An 8,912-nucleotide genomic window follows, 5' to 3' on the forward strand; every position below is an offset into this window, starting at 1 on the left:
GTCACCCTTCCCCCTCTCCCCGATACATTACTGTGTTCCCCCCTCAACCTGCCTCTCTCCCCGACACATTACTGTGTTCCTCCTCACCCTTCCCCCTCTCCCCGATATATTACTATGATCCCCATCACCATCCCCTCTCTCCCCGATACATTACTCTGTTCCCCCTCACCCTCCCTCTCTCCCCGATACATCACTGTGTTCCCCTTCACCCTCCCTCACTCCCCGATACATTACTGTGTTCCCCCTCACCCTGCCTCTCTCCCCGAGACATTACTGTGTTCCCCCTCACTCTCCCCCTGTCCCCGATACATTACTGTGTTCCCCCTCACCCTGACCCTCTCCCCGATACATTACTTTGTTCCCCCTCACCCTCTCCCACTCTCCCCGATAGATTACTGTGTTGCCCCTCCCCCTCCCCCTCTCTCACCGATACTTTACTGTGTTACCCCTCCACCCCTCTCCCCGATACATCACTGTGTTCCCCCTCATTCTAGCACTCTCCCTGATACATTACTGTATTCCCACTCACCCTGTCTCTCTCCCCGATACATTACTGTGTTCCCCCCTCACCCCGCCTCTCTCCCCGATACATTACTTTGTTCCCCCTCAATCTCCGACTCTCCCCGATACATTACTGTGCTCCCCTTCACCCTCCCTCTCCCCGATACATTACTGAGTTCCGGCTCCCCCTCTCCCTGATATATTACTGTGTTCCCCCTCACCCTCCCTCTCTCCCCGATATATTACTGTGTTCCCCCCCTCACCCTCTCTCTCTCCTCGAGACATTACTGTGCTCCCCATCACCCTCCCTCTCCCCGATACATTACTGAGTTCCGGCTCCCCCTTTCCCTGATATATTCCTGTGTTCCCCCTCTCCCTCGCCCAAATATGTTACTGTGTTCCATCTCACCCTCCCTCTCTCCCCGATACATTACTGTGTTCCCCTTCACCCTCCCTCTCTCCCCGATACATTACTGTGTTCCCCCTCACCCTGCCTCTCTCCCCGATACATTACTGTGTTCCCCCTCACTCCCCCTCTCTCCCCGATACATCATTGTGTTCCCCTTCACCCTCCCTCACTCCCCGATACATTACTGTGTTCCCCCTCACCCTGCCTCTCTCCCCGAGACATTACTGTGTTCCCCCTCACTCTCCCCCTGTCCCCGATACATTACTGTGTTCCCCCTCACCCTGACCCTCTCCCCGATACATTACTTTGTTCCCCCTCACCCTCTCCCACTCTCCCCGATAGATTACTGTGTTGCCCCTCCCCCTCCCCCTCTCTCACCGATACTTTACTGTGTTCCCCCTCCACCCCTCTCCCCGATACATCACTGTGTTCCCCCTCATTCTCCCCCTCTCCCTGATACATTACTGTATTCCCACTCACCCTGTCTCTCTCCCCGATACATTACTGTGTTCCCCCCTCACCCCGCCTCTCTCCCCGATACATTACTTTGTTCCCCCTCACTCTCCGACTCTCCCCGATACATTACTGTGTTCCCCCTCACCCTGCCTCTCTCCCCGATACATTACTTTGTTCCCCCTCACTCTCCGACTCTCCCTGATACATTACTGTGTTCCCCCTCACCCCCCTCTCTCCCCGATACATTACTGTGTTCCCCCTCACTCTCCGACTCTCCCCGATACATTACTGTGTTCCCCCTCACCGTTCCCTCTCTCCCCGATACATTACTGTGTTCCCCCTCACTCTCCGACTCTCCCCGATACATTACTGTGTTCCCCCTCACCATTCCTCTCTCCCCGATACATTACTGTGTTCCCCCTCACTCTCCGACTCTCCCCGATACATTACTGTGTTCCCCCTCACCGTTCCCTCTCTCCCCGATACATTACTGTGTTCCCACTCACCCTCCCTCTCTCCCCGATACATTACTGTGTTCCCCCGCACTCTGCCCCTCTCCCCGATACATTACGGTGCTCCCACTCACCCTGCCTCTCTCCCCGATCCATTACTGTGTTCCCCCGCACTCTCCCACTCTTCCCGATATTACAGTGTTCCCCCTCACCCTCCCTCTCTCCCTGATACATTGCTGTGTTCCCCCGCACTCTGCCCCTCTCCCCGATACATTACTGTGCTCCCCCTCACCCTCCCTCTCCCCGATACATTACTGAGTTCCGGCTCCCCCTCTCCCTGATATATTACTGTGTTCCCCCTCTCCCTCGCACAAATATGTTACTGTGTTCCATCTCACCCTCCCTCTCTCCCCGATACATTACTGTGTTCCCCTTCACCCTCCCTCTCTCCCCGATACATTACTTTGTTCCCCCTCACCCTGCCTCTCTCCCCGATACATTACTGTGTTCCCCCTCACTCCCCCTCTCTCCCCGATACATTGCTGTTTTCCCCCTCACCCTGCCTCTCTCCCCGATACATTACTGTGTTCCCCCTACCCTCCCCTCTCTCCCCGATACCTTACTGTGTTCCCTCTCCCCCTCCCGCTCTCTCCCCGATACATTACTGTGTTCTCCCTCCCCTTCTCTCCCGGATACATTACTGTGTTACCCCTCACCCTCCCACTCTCCCCGATACATTACTGTGTTCCCCCCTCACCTTGCCTCTCTCCCCGATACATTACTGTGTTCCCCCTCACCCTCCCTCTCTCCCCGATACATTACTGTGTTCCCCCCTCACCTTGCCTCTCTCCCCGATACATTACTGTGTTACCCCTCACCCTCCCACTCTCCCCGATACATTACTGTGTTCCCCCCTCACCTTGCCTCTCTCCCCGATACATTACTGTGTTCCCCCTCACCCTCCCTCTCTCCCCGATACATTACTGTGTTCCCCCCTCACCATGCCTCTCTCCCCGATACATTACTGTGTTACCCCTCACCCTCCCACTCTCCCCGATACATTACTGTGTTCCCCGCTCACCTTGCCTCTCTCACCGATACATTACTGTGTTTCCCCTCACCCTCCCTCTCTCCCCGATATATTAATGTGTTCCCCCCCTCACCCTCTCTCTCTCCTCGAGACATTACTGTGCTCCCCATCACCCTCCCTCTCCCCGATACATTACTGAGTTCCGGCTCCCCCTCTCCCTGATATATTACTGTGTTCCCCCTCTCCCTCGCACAAATATGTTACTGTGTTCCATCTCACCCTACCTCTCACCCCGATACATTACTGTGTTCCCCTTCACCCTCACTCTCTCCCCGATACATTACTTTGTTCCCCCACACCCTGCCTCTCTCCCCGATACATTACTGTGTTCCCCTCACTCCCTCTCTCTCCCCGATACATTACTGTGTTCCCCCTCACCCTGCCTCTCTCCCCGATACATCACTGTGTTCCCCCTACCCTCCCCTCTCTCCCCGATACCTTATTGTGTTCCCTCTCCCCCTCCCGCTCTCTCCCCGATACATCACTGTGTTCCCCCTCATTCTCCCACTCTGCCCGATACATTACTGTGTTCCCCCTCCCCCTCCCCCTCTCCCGGATACATTACTGTGTTACCCCTCACCATCCCACTCTCCCCGATACATTACTGTGTTCCCCCCTCACCTTGCCTCTCTCCCCGTTGCATTACTGTGTTCCCCCTCACCCTCCCTCTCTCCCCGATACATTAGTGTGTTCCCCCCTCACCTTGCCTCTCTCCCCGATACATTACTGTGTTACCCCTCACCCTCCCACTCTCCCCGATACATCACTGTGTTCCCCCCTCACTTTGCCTCTCTCCCCGATACATTACTGTGTTCCCCCTCAACCTCCCTCTCTCCCGGATCCATCACTGTGCTCCCCCTCACCCTTCCCCCTCTCCCCAATACATTCCTGTGTTCCCCCTTTCCGTTCCCTCTCTCCCCGATACATTACTGTGTTCCATCTCACCCTGCCCCTCTCCCCGATATATTACTGTGTTCCCCCTCACCCTGCCTCTCTCCCCGATTCATTACTGTGTTCCCCCGCACTCTCCCACTCTTCCCGATATTACAGTGTTCCCCCTCACTCTGCCCCTCTCCCCGATACATTACTGTGATCCCCATCACCATCCCTGCTCTCCCCGATAAATTACTGCGTACCCCCGCACCCTGCCGCTGTCTTCCCGATACATAACCGTGTTCCCCCTCACCCCGATACATTCCAATGTTCCCCCTCACCCTCCCACTCTCCCCGATACATTACTGTGATCCGCCCCTCACCCTCTCACTCTCCCCGAGACATTACTGTGCTCCCCCTCACCCTCCCTCTCCCCGATACATTACTGAGTTCCCCCTCACCCTCCCTCTCCCCGATACATTACTGAGTTCCGGCTCCCCCTCTCCCTGATATATTACTGTGTTCCCCCTCTCCCTCGCCCAAATATGTTACTGTGTTCCATCTCACCCTCCCTCTCTCCCCGATACATTACTGTGTTCCCCCTCACCCTCCCTCTCCCCGATACATTACTGAGTTCCGGCTCCCCCTCTCCCTGATATATTACTGTGTTCCCCCTCTCCCTCGCCCAAATATGTTACTGTGTTCCATCTCACCCTCCCTCTCTCCCCGATACATTACTGTGTTCCCCTTCACCCTCCCTCTCTCCCCGATACATTACTGTGTTCCCCTTCACCCTCCCTCTCTCCCCGATACATTACTGTGTTCCCCTTCACCCTCCCTCTCTCCCCGATACATTACTGTGTTCCCCTTCACCCTCCCTCTCTCCCCGATACATTACTTTGTTCCCCCTCACCCTGCCTCTCTCCCCGATACATTACTGTGTTCCCCCTCACCCTCCCTCTCTCCCCGATACATTACTGTGTTCCCCCCTCACCTTGCCTCTCTCCCCGATACATTACTGTGTTACCCCTCACCCTCCCACTCTCCCCGATACATTACTGTGTTCCCCCCTCACCTTGCCTCTCTCCCCGATACATTACTGTGTTCCCCCTCACCCTCCCTCTCTCCCCGATACATTACTGTGTTCCCCCCTCACCTTGCCTCTCTCCCCGATACATTACTGTGTTACCCCTCACCCTCCCTCTCTCCCCAATACATTAATGTGTTCCCGCTCACCCTTCCCCCTCTCCCCAATGCATTCCTGTGTTCCCCCTTTCCGTTCCCTCTCTCCCCGTTACATTACTGTGTTCCCCCCCTCACCCTCTCTCTCTCCCCGAGACATTACTGTGCTCCCCCTCACCCTCCCTCTCCCCGATACATTACTGAGTTCCGGCTCCCCCTCTCCCTGATATATTACTGTGTTCCCCCTCTCCCTCGCCCAAATATGTTACTGTGTTCCATCTCACCCTCCCTCTCACCCCGATACATTACTGTGTTCCCCTTCACCCTCCCTCTCTCCCCGATACATTACTGTGTTCCCCTTCACCCTCACTCTCTCCCCGATACATTACTTTGTTCCCCCACACCCTGCCTCTCTCCCCGATACATTACTGTGTTCCCCTCACTCCCCCTCTCTCCCCGATACATTACTGTGTTCCCCCTCACCCTGCCTCTCTCCCCGATATATTACTGTGTTCCCCCTACCCTCCCCTCTCTCCCCGATACCTTATTGTGTTCCCTCTCCCCCTCCCGCTCTCTCCCCGATACATTACTGTGTTCTCCCTCCCCTTCTCTCCCCGATACATCACTGTGTTCCCCCTCATTCTCCCACTCTGCCCGATACATTACTGTGTTCCCCCTCACCCTCCCTCTCTCCCGGATACATTACTGTGTTACCCCTCACCATCCCACTCTCCCCGATGCATTACTGTGTTCCCCCCTCACCTTGCCTCTCTCCCCGATGCATTACTGTGTTCCCCCTCACACTCCCTCTCTCCCCGATACATTAGTGTGTTCCCCCCTCACCTTGCCTCTCTCCCCGATACATTACTGTGTTACCCCTCACCCTCCCACTCTCCCCGATACATTACTGTGTTCCCCCCTCACCTTGCCTCTCTCCCCGATACATTACTGTGTTCCCCCTCAACCTCCCTCTCTCCCGGATCCATCACTGTGTTCCCCCTCACCCTTCCCCCTCTCCCCAATACATTCCTGTGTTCCCCCTTTCCGTTCCCTCTCTCCCCGATACATTACTGTGTTCCATCTCACCCTGCCCCTCTCCCCGATAGATTACTGTGTTCCCCCCCTCACCCCCCCTCTCTCCCCGATACATTACTGTGTTCTATCTCACCCTGCCCCTCTCCCCGATATATTACTGTGTTCCCCCTCACCCTGCCTCTCTCCCCGATTCATTACTGTGTTCCCCCTCACCCTCCCTCTCTCCCCGATCCATTACTGTGTTCCCCCGCACTCTCCCACTCTTCCCGATATTACAGTGTTCCCCCTCACTCTGCCCCTCTCCCCGATACATTACTGTGATCCCCATCACCATCCCTGCTCTCCCCGATAAATTACTGTGTACCCCCGCACCCTGCCGCTGTCTTGCCGATACATAACCGTGTTCCCCCTCACCCCGATACATTACTTTGTTCCCCCTCACCCTCCCTCTCTCCCCGATACATAACCGTGTTCCCCCTCACCCCGATACATTACTGTGCTCCCCCTCACCCTCCCTCTCCCCGATACATTACTGAGTTCCGGCTCCCCCTTTCCCTGATATATTACTGTGTTCCCCCCCTCCCTCGCCCAAATATGTTACTGTGTTCCATCTCACCCTCCCTCTCTCCCCGATACATTACTGTGTTCCCCTTCACCCTCCCTCTCTCCCCGATACATTACTGTGTTCCCCTTCACCCTCCCTCTCTCCCCGATACATTACTTTGTTCCCCCTCACCCTGCCTCTCTCCCCGATACATTACTGTGTTGCCCCTCACTTCCCTCTCTCCCCGATACATTACTGTGTTCCCACCTCACCCTCCCCCCTCTCCCCGATACCTTACTGTGTTCCCTCTCCTCCTCCCGCTCTCTCACCGATACATTACTGTGTTCCCCCTCATTCTCCCACTCTCCCCGATACATTACTGTGTTCCCCCTCACCCTCCCTCTCTCCCGGATACATTACTGTGTTACCCCTCACCCTCCCACTCTCCCCGATACATTACTGTGTTCCCCCTCATTCTCCCTCTCTCCCAGATACATTACTGTGTTCCATCTAACTCTGCCCCTCTCCCCGATACATTACTGTGTTCCCCTTCACCCTCCCTCTCTCCCCGATACATTACTGTGTTCCCCCTCACCCTCCCTCTCTCCCCGATACATTACTGTGTTCCATCTCACCCTGCCCCTCTCCCCGATACATTACTGTGTTCCCCCTCACCCTGCCTCTCTCCCCGATACATTACTGTGCTCCCCCCTCACCCTCCCTCTCTCCCCGATACATTACTGTGTTCCCCCCTCACCTTGCCTCTCTCCCCGATACATTACTGTGTTCCCCCTCACCCCCCTCTCTCCCCGATACATTACTGTGTTCCCCCTCACCCTTCCCCCTCTCCCCAATACATTCCTGTGTTCCCCCTCACCGTTCCCTCTCGCCCCGATACATTACTGTGTTCCATCTCACCCTGCCCCTCTCCCCGATATATTACTGTGTTCCCCCCCTCACCCTCTCTCTCTCCCCGAGACATTACTGTGTTCCCCCCTCACCCTCCCTCTCTCCCCGATACATTACTGTGTTCCCCCTCATTCTCCCTCTCTCCCAGATACATTACTGTGTTCCATCTCACTCTGCCCCTCTCCCCGATACATTACTGTGTTCCCCCTCACCCTCCCTCTCTCCCGGATACATTACTGTCTTCCCCCTCACCCTCCCTCTCTCCCCGATACATTACTGTGTTCCCCCCTCAACCTGCCTCTCTCCCCGATACCTTACTGTGTTCCACCTCACCCTCCCTCTCTCCCCGATACATTACTGTGTTCCCCCTCACCCTCCCTCTCTCCCCGATACATGACTGTGTTCCCCCCTCAACCTGCCTCTCTCCCCGATACATTCCTGTGTTCCTCCTCACCCTCACTCTCTCCCCGATAAATTCCTGTGTTCCCCCTCCCCCTCCCCCTCTCCTCGATACATCACTGTGTTCCCCTTCACCCTCCCTCTCTCCACGATACTTCACTGTGTTCCCCCTCACCCTCCCTCTCTCCCCGATACATTACTGTGTTCCCCCTCACCCTCCCTCTCTCCCCGATACATTACTGTGTTCCCCCCTCAACCTGCCTCTCAACCCGATACATTGCTGTGTTCTTCCTCACCCTCACTCTCTTCCCCATACATTACTGTGTTCCCCCTCACCCTTCCTCTCTCCCCGATAAATTCCTGTGTTCCCCCTCACCCTCCCCCTCTCCTCGATACATCACTGTGTTCCCCTTCACCCTTCCCCCTCTCCCCGATACATTACTCTGTTCCCCCTCACTCTCCCTCTCTCCCCGATACATAACTGTGTTCCCCTTAACCCTCCCTCTCTCGCCGATACATTACTGTGTTCCCCCTCACTCCGCCTCTCTCCCCGAGACATGACTGTGTTCCCCCTCAATCTCCCCCTCTCCCCGATACATTACTGTGTTCCCCCTCACCCTGACCCTCTCCCCGATACATTACTGTGTTCCGCCTCACCCTCACCCTCCATCCCTGATACATTACTGTGTTCCCCCTCACCCTGCCTCTCTCCCCGATACATTGTTGTGTTCCCCCTCACCCTCTCTCCCCGATTCATTACTGTGTTCCCCCTCACCCTCCCCCCGATAAATTCCTGTGTTCCCCCTCACCCTCCCTCTCGCCCCGATAAATTCCTGTGTTCCCCCTCACCCCCCTCTCTCCCCGATACATTACTGTGTTCCCACTCACCCTCCCTCTCTCCCCGATACATTCCTGTGTTCCCCCTCACCCTCACCCTCTCTCCCCGATACATTACTTTATTCCTCCTCACCCTGCACCTCTCCTCGATACATTCGTGTTCCCCCTCACCATTCCTCTCTCCGCGATACATTACTGTGTTGACCCTCCCCCTCCCCCTCTCTC

The sequence above is a fragment of the Heptranchias perlo genome, chromosome 35 (assembly GCF_035084215.1).
Source record: "Heptranchias perlo isolate sHepPer1 chromosome 35, sHepPer1.hap1, whole genome shotgun sequence".
NCBI lineage: Eukaryota > Metazoa > Chordata > Chondrichthyes > Hexanchiformes > Hexanchidae > Heptranchias > Heptranchias perlo.